We start from the raw sequence: 14,879 nt of genomic DNA on the forward strand, positions 1-14,879 counted from the left end.
GGCGTTGCCTTCCGTTGGCTGCTTGATTCCGCTAAATGACGTGCTCGTTTTCCTAAATTCATCACTTGCTATCTAAATTCGGTGTGCTATGTGCGTACCTCATATGTATTCGTTAAACAAATAAGCAGTGAATATTTTCCCACTACACCACTTGCTTGTGTGCTGGCATTCGTTCATCACTTTATCATGACTAAACTCGACGGACCAGAGCATGGAATGGCGGGTGGTTTCGTTTTTGCCATTTCCGGTTCCTGTTGGTTCACAGAGCAGCATGAAAATGGCGGATTACTGTGTGTATTCATCTTTGGAATTCTGTTGCCTTCGCAAATACATGCCTACATTTGTTACGACGGGTAACGATTTATTGATTTCGCTCGCAAAGCGTACACACGCCACTTCAACACGTCATAGGTGGCAAACATCTTCATCCGTGTCGGTGGAAAGCAAAGGGCTGGCGGTGTCGCAGGTAATCTCATCGATAATATATGATTCACGTTTGATATGGCAGCGTTCACTTTGTGATTTCGATAGCACACTCAATTCTGCATGCATGCCGAAGATTCGTGCGTACTCAATGCAATTACACGGCTGGCCTCGCTTCCTACGGTCGACGCCGTTGCCTCCATCGGTTCGTTCCCCAGTTTGTCATTCCACGTGACTGCGCAGGGTTGGTAACAAACGGAGCAGCTCCGCTGTAGTTAGGGGACTGAAATTCGTCTACTAACACTGTCCATGACCAACGGATGGCTGCGCCCGGGTGGTCACGCAAGGGGATAGGAGAATCCCATTGACGGCGCGCCAAGCACGTTCTCTAGAGTCTTCCTATATTAACTCAATGGGCGGAGATATATGCCTGAGCGTCCGCATTTCGAAAGCAAAGGAGATGAGCCAACCCAAGGTGCTTCTGCAAGTTACAGTTACCATGACAACGACGACGTACCCGCAGGCCGACGTCATGCGTGACGTATGCATGAGAGATGCGCAGGTTTCGTCGTCTGCTATTACGACACGCTTCGACAAATTCATGGAAAACAACTTGGTTATTTCGAATCAAACTTAGTACTCGTAAAGTTAGTTTGGGCGAAGTTTCGGAATCACCCCGGCTGTACCCGACCGCCCCTTTAACTTCTTGTGGAATGTCAATCAAGATTCGTTTTTCCTGTGTCGCTCTTTCTTTTTCGAACCGGAGGCGTCGATCGTTTGGTACAAAATGCGCCCAGTGCGCTTGACGAGCAGCCTTGTACTTCCCTGGCATTCTGCACTTTAAGTGCAAGAAACGGCTAGTAGTTGATATTTTAAGCGCACTTCCGTCTACTTTCCCTTTTCTTATCCAAGAACTGGTAGGCATAGCGTCAGTTATCAAGCTTTCCCTTGCAAGCCAACGTCATCAAGTCCCGTTTTGTCAGTTGCCAGTTTGTACCTCAGCCACATTGCTTTCGACTGTAATATTGGATGTTCGTGGTATAGTCAAATGACTAACTCTCCCTTTACAGTGTTTGGGGAACACCACCAACCTTTGCAGCAATCAGGTGAGTTTGAATGAAATCACACATTGTATTTCCGAAAAAAGAAAAAGTATGTGTTTTATTGGGTGCCAGTTCCTTACCGAGTTGGAGGACCACACATGGTAAGAGCATAACCCGATTCTCATAAGTGTTAAAGCATTCGGTAGGAAATAAAAAATCGGCACTCCAGCATATAAACTGACGATCATGAGTGGCTAAAAGAAAAACCGCAATGAGCTCTGTGTCTACCAAATTGTGAGTATCTGCAAGTCCTCGCGCACGTAACGTAGAAAAGGAACACGATGTTGCTGGTTTCTGTGAGTATTAGGCTTGTCATCGAAAAGTGAGCCGACATCGCCTTTAATGAGCAGCTCAGGGCGAAAGCTTTGCGCATGTGAATACGTGCTGGAGTATAACGTTGTCATTTTGATTACAGCCAAAACTCCTGTCAGGTGTGGTCGATGGAGTCCTGGTAAGTGACGTAGCATAACACAAGTTTGCTGATTCCAAAGGTTGGGCATCATTCCTGGCCTGGAACCTCAGCAATATGGTACAAGATCGGCACGTAGCTCTCAACGGCAGACGTTAAAAAAAACATACAGAATAAAAGCGCGAAAAGTGGACAAACAGGAGAGACACGCCCATGTCGTATGCATCAAGTCGACCGTTGGAGCGGTTTTTGTGTAGGCGAGGAGTCCCGGCTACCATTTACTTTGACAATTTTCGCACTTTCAAGGGTGCGCGCCGAGATCTGACGGTAGCACACCTGTCCCGAGATGCAGAGGTTTCAGAGTTCAGAGTACCTCACCTCACCCTACGCCGAATCACCTGGAAATACATCGCGGGACGTGCTCCCTGCTGGTAGAGGTAGTTAGGGGGGGGGGGGTTGTGGGAGCCATTGATTCGTAGCGTCAACGAGTGCTTACAGAAGGTCATTGGGAACAGCACCCTGACCTTCAAGGAACTCAGAACTGTGCTCGCGGAAGCAATCTTGAGCTCGCGGCCCTTGACATATATCTCGGAAGCCTCCGACGACTACGCTACCGTCTGCGTAGTCATCGCCAAATGAGCCGTTGCACGCACACACAGGGTGTCTGTTCCGTTTGTCCAGTTTTCCGGCTGTTTTGCCCCATTTGTGATGTACTGCTCTCGAAACGGTTGTCTCAAATCGCCTGTCAGCAGTTCTGCAGCACATGTTTCCTTGATTGTCCTCAAAAATGTTGTTCCAATATTGTATTGAAAGCTGTACCATATGCTACGTGTCTTGTTACTCGAAATAAATGATCTTGTAACGCCTCGAGGTTTGAGATGGGATAAATCATGGGGTGCTGATTTCAGACAACCATGTCGCAAGCACTACCAACATGCCCACGCTATTGCCTTAAGTCAAACGTTAAATATAGGGTCACATTGTGCTGCTGTTTATCCAGCCCCCCCCCCCCCCCCCCAACATCCCAACCTTGTTTTCCTTATAATCCAGATAACCCCGCAACTTAATGAACGTATACTACGCGTAAGGAGGCTAGGATCTATTGGGTTCGCCACGCACTCCCTGCTCCTTTTGGGGAACCGTATGTTTCAGTCCATAAGACGCAGTTCTGAAACACGTATTCTGCGCTATTTTCAGTGCGTTATTCAGAAGCTACCTCCGGCAAACACCGTACCCACAATCCTGTGCCAGGTTTTCCACGTACTTACTCAGATCATCGGCTACGGGGATAATTTACTTCTGCAACTCCAGGGTGCGCTCAAGCCGGTGCTCGAGTTCCTTGTGAAATGCCGTAAGTATCAAGCAAGTGTTTTGCCGTCATAATATAACATCAGCTCTCTATGTGTGACACATTCGCACTTTTAATTTTTTTTTTATTGCCTCTGATTTTCGTTTCTTTTCCAGCTGACGAAACTTGCTGGAAAATGGAGTGATCACGAGGCATCGTACTGGGACATACAATACAGTCCTGATGAGCCTAATAAACAGTTACCGATCACGTGTGTTTAAAAGTCACCATTGGACGAAACTCGTATTCACATGCGCTTCATCGCAGTCCTACAGGGATTTCAGACGGTCACACTATTTGTCTCACCTCGACCTCCTAACACTGCCACACTCTTTACTGTATACAAAGTGCGTCCAGACATTCTTATACCATTGTGTGGTTGTTTGCAGGATGACCACTTGGTGGCCTGCTCCTCGCTTCGGGCTTGTAGAAAAATATTTGGGGGTGGTCTACGGGGAATGGACATGAGGAGGAGGATTTCCGCCTTGTTTCCTTCTCCCAAATGCACTACCAAAGGTACGATTTCGGGGGTTTGAACCCATAGGGTAGAAGCTTAAACGTTCATAGGTTCATTCGTCGAGGCAAGTCGGCCAGGAACCGAACGGGGCCACACACGAAATATCGCGACCACTCGCTGATCCACGAGTTCTAGAGGCTACGTCGGCCATGTGCTGAGAAAATGTCGTCTTCTCCGACATTTTCTCAGCAATGTCGAAGAAGACAAGTGTAGAATATGGCAAGTGTCCACCGAAAAAGCGGACGACCTCCTCCTTGACAAGGATGAGCTGCAGCGAATCGTACCAGCCATTCACAGCGAAGCCCGCTGAGTGGCAGGCTGATAAATTTCGCCTCGCGGAATCAATGTGGGACTCGGCGAGGCTTGACTACTCTTTCGGGAAACCCACGAACAACATGCACGCTCTAAAAGGTGGACGATGGTTTACTACTCGTTTGTGAAGTACATGAAGGACGAAAGAAAGTGATGAAGGGATGACACAGCAGTTAGAGAAAGGAGCTAAGCTAGCGGAGTGTCACAATGACCCACTCAACTACTCCTATATCTCATAGGTGCCGCCACATGGGCGTAGCCGCAATCAATCTATCTTGCTAGGGGAATGAACGTGTAGTATTATATTACTGTTGACCTCTAGCGTTGGGTCAATCGTTGAACGGTGGTTGAGTAGCTTTTTCCTTTTTTTTTTTCTTTTTTGTATCCCTGAATGACGTGTGACGAGGACAACGCTTTCCCTGTTTCATCAGTATTTCCTCTCCCCTGCTTTGGCGGTTCTGGGTGGTTGTGGATTTCCGTTCGCGTTGAGTGAAATAAATAACAAAGCGCGGAAGCATTTGCTGTTTCTGTTACACAAAGTGCTTTATTTTTCGGAATAGGTATTTCCAAAACATAAATGTGCAGTCTGCTGTAAGTGCACTAAACACGAACATGACATGAACATGTCCAACGTGCACGCACATGCATTCACTGATAGGTGATGCCCAACGTGGAATATTTCACAGTAGAACAACAGTACATTCAATGCACAGGCACACACATTCACAGATCCAGCATGACAGAGAACATGTCCATGTATATCCCGTTGGTGGTGATGGTGGTGGTGACGAAACCGGCTTGCCGTTGTTGGCCTCACGTATGTGGGCTGCGTCGTCACGACTGTAGCCAAGATGAGATGAGATGATGTGATAACAGATGAAACAATGACGACGGCCGAAAGTTGAGATCTAAGGAGTCACTGCAGCGTTGCCGAAAAGTCCGAGCAGTACTTATACCCTTTCAGCGAGGCGAGGCGTGCCCGTAAAGACGTCGGCCCGCCAGCTAGTATACCGCTCACATCGTCCGCCTGTCTTATAAACATCCGCCAGTGGTGTGCCTCCGAAATGCGCCGCTCTGCCAAAGACGCTGTACGCGCCAGTGTGTATATCCAGTCCGTTGACCCGGCAATGCAATTCACCCCATTCCAGCAGCTCGTCTGCGCAGAAGAAGCGCTCCTCCATCGGCTCCGACTGAACGTCGCATATACACCGTAATACTTGTGCAGGGTCGGAAAGCGTCGCTCAGATAGCTGCGCTACTTGTGGCGCAGTAGCAGACGTCGAGCACCTCATATTAACCTGCCCGGAGTACTCTGCAGCCCGTGCTGTCCTCGTCGATCGCCTCCAATGCCTGAGACACGGTTGGCTCCAACTGGCCGTGCTTCTCGGCACCGTCGCACACAGACAGCGGGGAGCCGTTACCAGGGCTCTACTGCAATAGCTATAGGACACCCAGCTGAGGGTTAACGCTGTAACCTGAGAACCGCGGCCTTGGGCGCTCGCCTCTACTGCGACGAAGCTGGCCACCAGGGCGTAGCAAGCCGACGTAGGTCCGGCTGACCTTTCCCTGCGTGGACGCCACCTTCTCTTCCTTAAACTTATATACCCCCCCCCCCTTTGAGCGAGGCCAGGTTCCTGGAGAAAGCAGACGAGGCTGCGAATTTTGGTGTGTCTTTTCGTGAAAGAGCCTCTGGGGTGTACGACATCATCCACCATACAGTTCCTGCAATAGCCAAGGTATTTCTCCCGCACCGCAGCATATGCACAGCAATGCAGTAGGATGTGCTCGATAGCTTCAATTTGCTGACAATGTATACAGTTTGCGTTGTCGAGAAAGCCAATCTTGAAAAATTGTGATTTAATAAGAGCGCTTCTTGTTGGCAACCTGAAGTGCAGGGTTTGTGTACTGCGGGGAAGTCCTTTCAGGGGGAGATCCAGTGGATGATAAGAACTATCTCATTGATGAGCAATTTTCTGTCGGTGTCTCCCGGGGTTGGCAAACAAGGGTAGTGCTGTGGTGTGCGGCAGATGCAAGTTGGTCCGCTTTTTCGTGAACAAGAAAAATTGTACTGACCAAAACGCTACGTATATGCCAGAGGTGTGAAGCTATGCTATTGTAAGCGGTAGGAACTGACTTACCTGTCATCACGTGGGTATCGGAAACACGCAGTATTGTTTCTTCGTGAATCGTCGTAGCACCAAGCAGACGAAGCGGACCTGGTTTCCACGTATCTCTCACTGAAATGACTTGCAGAAGTATCCAAAAGGCCCCGAGTTTTTCAGGGTCAATATCGACAACATGGTACGGGAAGGACACTAAAAACCATTCAAAGCTCTATCGGCATAGATGCTTTGCTTGCGTCCCTGCACCCAACATGTTTCGAAACTTTACGCGAGCGGCTCCTGCGCAGCCGACACTGTGTCACCCGTTTGGGCGATCCGCGGAAGGTTCATAATTTCGACCAGAATTCTGTGACAAAAACTTAAAGCGTCTTTACTTTACTTTACTTACTTCACTAAGCGTGTTTTTAAGCTAACTTTAAGTGTGAAGCCAGCTTTACGTTCTCTTCATATTTGTTTCGTTGTCACTTATGTCAGTTTCTTGTGGGATCTAAGACGAGAGAAAACAATAGACGACGCTCAAGCGTGAAGTGATCCAGAAATGGAAGCAGCGGCAAGCTTCTTCGTCTTCCTCTCTGCAGACCACCGACTATACAGATACTGCTCGAGGTAGTCGGAATCTCTATGCGGAAAGCGTGACGAGTAATCGCCAGCAACAACAACTTTATTGTGCTGTATTCGCTCCGTGAAGCGAATACACGACGAAAGAACGACGATATTGCAAATAAACTGTCACCGTCGTCGTAGAAATTCGCTCCATGAAGTTGGCCTTTAGCTACATTAGCGGTCAATCCCTCGTCGTCGTTTTAAAGGCACAAAGCATTTTTCCCCTACTGTTTTGCCCCACTGTCCACGTATCACGTAGGGACGGTATTTCATAAGTGTGAAGAACACTCACGAAACAATCCCAAGAGCCACGTATAATTTTCAAATGACAACTCATGCTGCGCTAAGCAGCCAGAAGCAGACAGAAGAGGGGACTGTCACCTCCGGGCGTTCTTAAGCAGGTCAAACCCGCCTTTGGATTTGAAATCACGTTAACAGTAAAGGGGTAAGAGCAGGTGGGCCGACAATGGTAGGGGTAGAGAGCAAACACGTGGGATCGAGTCTCCTCCTTGTTTTCCTTCTATCTTCTTCGATCCTTTTTCATGTGTTGTACAGCTATGAATTTCACTTTGTGCTAAAAGCGGAAGAGGAATAATTTTCTGTTAAACATAAGAGTCCTGCTCGAGCACTGAATCCAACATGGTGAGAAATCCGAGGTGATACGTAGCGGGTGTTACTGTTTCCCGTCCAGTAAAGAGACCTCATCATTGTTCTGCGTGAATCGCGATGGCGCATTCTGTATTTATGCTTAAAATAACATGGGGACAGTAGGGAATTAAATGTACCTAAAATAAATGTTCAACTCCATACTTGTTTATTTATTTGTAAACGGCAAAATTTACTTTTCGATAAAGTCGGTATCAAACATCAAAACACACTAAATAATTTTACGTCTTCCGTTAGTCATAAACTGTAATACCACAGCGGTCGATCTGTGGCGCATTACTACTTGTCACGTGGATGCTCCTTAATCTGGAAAATGAACGTGAGAGAGAAAAGAAGACGTTTTAGAGGGTCTTCTCGAGCATTTTTATCGTCTGAGTATGGTTACCATAGTTTGATATAAAAGGGCAGATGAAATAAAAGGGATATAGTTTGTTATATAAAAAAGGGAAGATATTGAATTCCTCGCCGAAAGAATTCTACTACTGCCATAAGGATTCTCTAAATTGATGAGCCCCACCCACCCCAAAAAATGAAAACATAAAAATAGAAAACATCACCCCTCCTGGTCAAGGAACTGTATGTGCACATACCTAGCCGTATAACCTGGAAGTGAAATGAAATTGCGAGAAATTTTACCATCTTTTCCTAACAAAATATTCAGTTGAACAGGATAGTAACGTTAGGGCGCAACATCCATAAGCACATATATGCCTGATATCGCCAGCTAGGGTTACACAGGACACGCTGACTGATTTTCGATACAGCTGCCATGTAATTTCCGTTATCTACAAAATATGATATATCAGTCGGGCACACGTAAATGTATAGGAGAAAATAAGACATGAGCAACTGATTGCAGAGAACATAACTAAAACTATATCGTTCGTTGGCAAAATTTGAAAATAGTTATAAGGTCATGCTAGGGGGGCATTTCAAAGAGCGGTCGACGTGACAGTGATACCGTCTGCATGTCTTACTTATGGTTCTGCTGATATATATTTACTAACAGTTCAGCAGTATTCTCATCAGAGTGTTTTCCCTTTTCTGTATGATATCGATAATGATGATATTGATTGATCCTTGTTCAGTAAACAGCTTAACATTCCTTTTGACAATATTTACAACTGGGAAGAAGATGCATGTGCCCATACCATTTGCCGCACGCGAGCCGTTTAGATGTCTTTGCACTGCTCGCGATACGGTTGTCTGAAAGTAGCGTCCCGCTGTTTATCCTATCCTAAACCTCCAGGTGTTGCAAGACCATTCCTTTTGAGTAGTAAACATGTGCACCATATGATCTACCATCAAATACAACATTGATACAACATTTGGGAGGACAACCTAGGAAGCGTGGGCTGCCGATCCAGTGATCGGCGATTTCACACAACCGTATCGCGAGCAGTATATATTGCGTGGCCTTGTACAAAACTTCAAGGTCTTGTATGTAAATAAAAGTAGACCTTATTTTTTTACGACAAATAATTTACCAGCAGTCTCCGAAATAATGGAAACCCTAAGTGTTTACGTTTCACGTTTTGTTGTCACCGTTTTCTTTTTGTTTCTTCTTTTGACGAAAGTAATGTAGAACCCTTCCTCAAGATGCAGGCTGAATGTTATCTCCGTTGGGCGTATGGCTGAAACGTAGACAGAAGGATGAATGGGTGGCAGTATGGATCATTGTCTTATCTTTCGACTTAGATACCCAAGCAGCACAATGTACTGAAAGTCGGGTGCAACAGGGGTGGACGGTATGTGTCTTATCAGTGTTCTTTAGTTTCACGAGTGTGTTCAAGGCCTTTCACCTACCCGTCCACCCCTATTGCACTCGACTTTCAGTACATTTTGCTGCTTGGGTAAAATAGCACAAGTGACTGTACCTTTCAGATTTGTTCACCAATATGTGGCCTATGAGCCTTCCCTCACCCCCATCTCACTGTTTTTTGTTGTGTTATTTTGTGAAACCAGAATAGGGCTTCCGCAACTGCCGAGAGTTCGAACGATAGAGCTGGTCTCATGCACATCATTATCGAAACACTTGCACCTTATGTCCAGAAATAAGATAAGAGGGAGATACGAAACGTAAGGAACAGAGGCCTACATGTGACCGGTTTCCGAGGCAGTGTTTATGCAACAAATTTTCCGCACTTCCGTTGCAGAGAGAGATTAACAAGCGGCCTTGTTCGCTACTGAGGATATAGATTACGTACATGAGTAAGTATGCCCTATTACGATCACAGTTAGATCACGCATTTAAATTGCAATCGCCTCTCAGAGGGCAATAGTCAACAGAACAGTAAAAACTAACAAAATGACACGGGATTATATCGATTATACCGACTGCACGTCTTTCTGGACAATAGAAAAAAAAATACAAAGCGGAGCCCGCCGACTCGCCTTTACGAATCTGACGGCCGTACACCGCCATCACGCCAATCTGCGCTTTGTAACCTAATGAACCTCTGAGATAGCATTCCATCCAGAAATCTGTATTCCAAACTTCGGAGGTGAAGGTCGTGACACTAAAGAACAAATGCACAGCCCTTCCCTATTAACCAAATAAACTATAGGCGGTTCTGTATTCCTTATGGATTGCGTCTCTGGAACTACGCAGATCAAGCACGTTTTAAGTTTTTGTCACAGAATTCTGTTCGTTCTGTTCTTCGTTGTGATCCTCTTGTTTCGTCCCACAAATGGATAGAATGTGATTTATATCCTATCAAAAATGTTTCTCTTGCAGTTTTGAGGATGGTTGAAAGGATATCTCAGGTCCTTCTGAGAACCGAAGCCCGCAGGGTCGTATATTGCTCACGTAAGTGTTGTGACATTTACACATGTGTGACATTTAATGTGTCAATGTACACTTGTGCAGTACAATTTCAACACAACAACAACAACAAATAAATCGTGACTATGACCTGGGGTGATTCACCACTGGAGAGCACAATTTCAATGCGATTTCAATACAGTGTAGCACGAATTGAATACACAAATTGAATAAAGCAAATTTATGAGCAATATAAGCGGTGCCTATGAAGCAAGTACGATCCTAGCTAACGTCGCGTCTTTGAGGCTGCGATAATAGCTAGGATCATACTTTCAATATCTAAGCAAATTTTGTGTGTCATTACAAAAATCGCATTACTCAATCTGCTAAACAAACAGGAGATGCAGTTATGAATCCATTCACGTCAATGAAAGTCAGAGCAGATAAATTTTTTGATTGATTGATTGAATAATTGATTTATAGCGATTTAGGACGCAAGTTGTGATAGAACACATAGTCATCTTGAGAGGATTCATCTTGAGAGGATTACGGCTCTCTTGATGCAGGGGCAATGAATATTTTTATAGAGGAACAGAATACTTAGAAAATGAAATTTGATGGAACCCAGCACATTTATTTCTGCATGCAAGCTACAAAAAGGCGGCTAAGTTCATAATGTCCCTGGGCTGGTCAAATTAAAAGCGCAACGAACGTCACTAAACCATCTGCTTGCGTGTGTATTCACACCGAGGCTTCCAAACCATGCAACTAGGAAACTTCTGGCCCACTTATATGTGGCAAGTGGTGGGCGTAACCTGTTATCTTTGGACACAAGGCGGGAATATTTAGATAACGTTGTAGTCCACAGCTATCGTTTCAGGCCCTGATTGTAACCACTTCTGCATCATGCTCACAAAAGAACCTTTAATGATCATCCAATACAGAGCACATAGAAGATTTCATGCTAACGCATTCTCAACGCGCAATGGTAATTAAGCGACCCCGATTTTGTTTCCAACTCTCAATTGACTAGAGGAACAAGACGTAGACTTGTTCACAACTTAAGCTGTATAGAAGCATTGGGAAAGATCACAAACGCGTTAATGAAGCTACCGCACCCCTAGCCTTCACGCAGGCTTCGAGGTACACAAAACAAATACCACCCTGCTATTATTTTCAATTGCGTAATCAATGGGGAGGGTCGGGGCCTTCAATGATGTTACTGGGCAAGCTGTCGGCATCTTTTCTACATATTTCCTCATGCAGGGGAAGACCTATAACAGTTTTTTTTTCGTAACAAACATTGTTTATATTACCGTGAATAAACAAGATACGCCACTTAGCGTCCTAGTCTATGTTGTAACACAAATGAATGTTTACCGTAGAATTATAAATTACAGTTGAAATACAAATTCGATCATTGTATCAGGGCCATTGGACACTTTGTCGTTCCGGGAAGTCGTCGGACCGAATTTCGTCTCACATCTGTAGAGCGATTCAAAAATAATGTACCCGTTGTGGTTTATCAAAAAGAAACGCGGGAAGCGTAATACATTTTGTATAGGTATATTTTGAAGTAACACCGGCCTCGGTGGCTCAGTCGGTAGCGTGTTCGCCTTCTGATCCCGAGATCGCGGGTTCGAACCCGGCCGAGGACGCCAGCAACTTGGTGGCAGGGTACAAGTTGCTTAGACACGCCGTCTTCCGCGAGGGACGTTAAATACGGGGTGCCGTGTGATGACGAGCTTTCATCGCACGTTAAAGAACCCTCAGGTGGGCAAAAGCAATCCACAGACCGACTGCTGTGGCGTCGCTCATGATCTCAGTTGTCTCGCGACGTAAACCCCCAATTATTAATTTTGAAGTAACAGACAACTGACGCCACGCGCATTTCATAATTTCTTGAAATTGATGACGACGCAACGACGATGTGACGCTATACCGGAAGAAAAACGATCGACTTAGCGAAACGAAGCGATAAACTTGATTCTTACGAGCAATAAATGAGCAAGGGGGTTTTGTTTTTAAATAATATAATGATATCCACCTGGTAAACATTCCCGAAAAGAAACGCTTCTGGTTCGCAAACTCTGTTCCCATGTGTATTAGTCAGTCATTGAAAAATCCTACAACAATCTTTCGACCCTCCTCAAAGTTGCAAAAACAGAGAACGAAACAACAACAACAACAACATAGATGAATGGATGATGATGATGTGGGATGTTTCCCTGCGTTGAGTGCAGGACCCTACCCCATTCCATAAAGGTTCACATGAAAGGATCAGGAGGGAAGGAAATCCCTACAGCTCGTGAAGGAGGCAGGTGGCCCTCAGAAAGGAAAGAAGACCGCCAAGTGCACGGCACTGGTGTCCAGGGTTACTCCATGGGCAGGGTTACTCCACTTTGCAGATGTTGAATGGCCTCTGATCCAGCATTTCAAGTTGAGATTTAAAGGCCCGTCGCTCGCGTACGTACTGGCTGCAGTCTTCGAGAATGTGTCGGATTGTTGCCGGGAAACCACAAGTTGTACACAGCGCAGTGGTGCTGTGGCCCAGCCTATATCGGAGTGCAGGGGTGAATGCGACGCTAAGTCGTAAACGACGCACTAGAGACGTAAGGAGGCGAGGGAAACCGCCTGGCATTTCAAATGAAAGCGTTGGGTCAACAGCATACAGAAGCGACCACCGGGTGATGTCATGACACCATTCCTGATGGGCCCAAGGTGACGTCAACGCGGGCAAGAGGGAGCGCCTATCTCCACTCGAGAGTATGATGGAGACTGCTGAGCGGCGATGGTGAGCCACAGCAGCTGCTCGATCCGCTACCTCATTGCCTCTTATTCCAATGTGGCTAGGGACCCATTGGAGGGTGAGCCGGTGACCCCTGTCTTCTAAATCCTTGAGTGTCGTCAGGATGTTCACTACCAGCGGAGCAAAGGAGCCACGGATGCCCATGTTGTCTATGCACTGCAGCGCTGCCCGCGAATCTGTATAAACCACCCAGAGGCGGGGGTATGGTGATCCAAAATAGACTTTAGGAATAGCAGGATGGCATACAACTCCGCAGAGGTGGCCGAGGTGCGGTGCGATAGGCGGAACCCACGTGAAATTGACTCCTCTGGAATTACAAATGCCGCAGATGAGCCGCCTGTAGTGGAGGAACCGTAACCGGTCTGTAGCCTAGATCACTACGTTCGCATAATCCCCTCCACACTCTAACAAAGCAGCCATTCACTCGGGCCGTAAAAGCCTGTACGGAACCTTTCTTCCCTCCGGGCTGTTGACCCACAATTCGCATGAACCTTTAAACACGTCACACCTAACCCTTTAAATACCATGCCAATGATGAGGACGGTGCCCAGAAGAAGAACAGACTCTGTTCGAAATATCGGCGGCTTCTGTCCTGAGGCAACTCCCTTCCTACATTCTACCGGTTCGCTGGATTTCTACCCATCTACGTTCGCTACTGACGATCCGATGGCCTCAGGAGGTAAGCAACCCGTCCTCTCTTTCTCACATGTCGCACTCCTAGGGGATAGCTGTTACAAGTACATACACGAACACATCCCACACGGAGAACACGGACCTCACATACACTTTTCAAGCGGCGCAAGAATACGAGTCATCATGACACATGTAACCGCCGCCCCACCGAACATCACGCACTTCATACTCCACGTAGGGACCAACGACATCGCACGGTCGACAGCACAACATGTCATCCAGGAATTCGGAGCACTAGTTTCCTTGATCACAAACAACAGACCAGGCGTTGAAATAATACTGACAACGATACTTCCCCGAAGACAGAACAAACACCGAGCACACATATACCAGGACACATGGCTACACGAGTTCGACAGGAAGGCGCACGCTGTCAACAACCACCTCATCCACATGCGTCAGGTACACACCAACGTTATGGTTATCACACACGCAGCTTTCGAATACCACGCTGAAGCACATCTCGCTCGGGACGGCATCCACCCAAACCACGCAGGCGTACGAGCTATGGCACACAACATCAAACACCTAATGGTCCATAGATGCCGTCCTGCACTGACAAACGCTCAAACACAACATCCTCAACCAGCTTACACTTTAAGTGCCAGCACCGCAAACACGCCAGAACACACGATGGCATCAAAGGGGACCACAACGACCACTGCACCCACGCATACACACGCGGCAAACGACAACACTCCGAACACAACCCGCACACACACAAAGTTCACGTAAACTGTGACACGGAAAACCACAAGCACGCAAACACAGACAGATGACATCGAGGAACACAGCGAGTCTCCACAGCCATTGACCCCACAGCCACCGACCCCATAGACACGACGCACGCGCACATCACGAAGAAAACACCGTTGACTATCTAATCACCAGCCTACCATGCAGTCAACGAACTTTCTACGAATGCGAAAACTCATGGAGAAACATAGCCGATACCTACATCATCTACGGATCTACACCCACCACCTGGCTCACAACACAGTACCTAAAGGCCTCACCCCTAAAACAGTTCCTGCATTAGGAAAACTGACACCTGAACTAGAGCTAGAGTGGGCATCAGCCCTTAACAACACAGCCCGTACGTTTCTAGAA

General features: G+C 46.7%; 1 long non-coding RNA gene across 1 annotated transcript; it reads left to right on the plus strand.

Moving 5' to 3' along the window:
* Positions 1–1,942: 1,942 nt before the first annotated feature.
* LOC135383450 (uncharacterized) lies at positions 1,943–3,480 on the plus strand. Its single transcript, XR_010419885.1, has 3 exons — positions 1,943–1,977; positions 3,133–3,286; positions 3,400–3,480. It is a non-coding gene; the product is annotated as an uncharacterized LOC135383450 (long non-coding RNA).
* The last annotated feature ends 11,399 nt before the right edge of the window (positions 3,481–14,879 follow it).

This window comes from Ornithodoros turicata, chromosome 2 (assembly GCF_037126465.1).
Source record: "Ornithodoros turicata isolate Travis chromosome 2, ASM3712646v1, whole genome shotgun sequence".
Lineage (NCBI taxonomy): Eukaryota > Metazoa > Arthropoda > Arachnida > Ixodida > Argasidae > Ornithodoros > Ornithodoros turicata.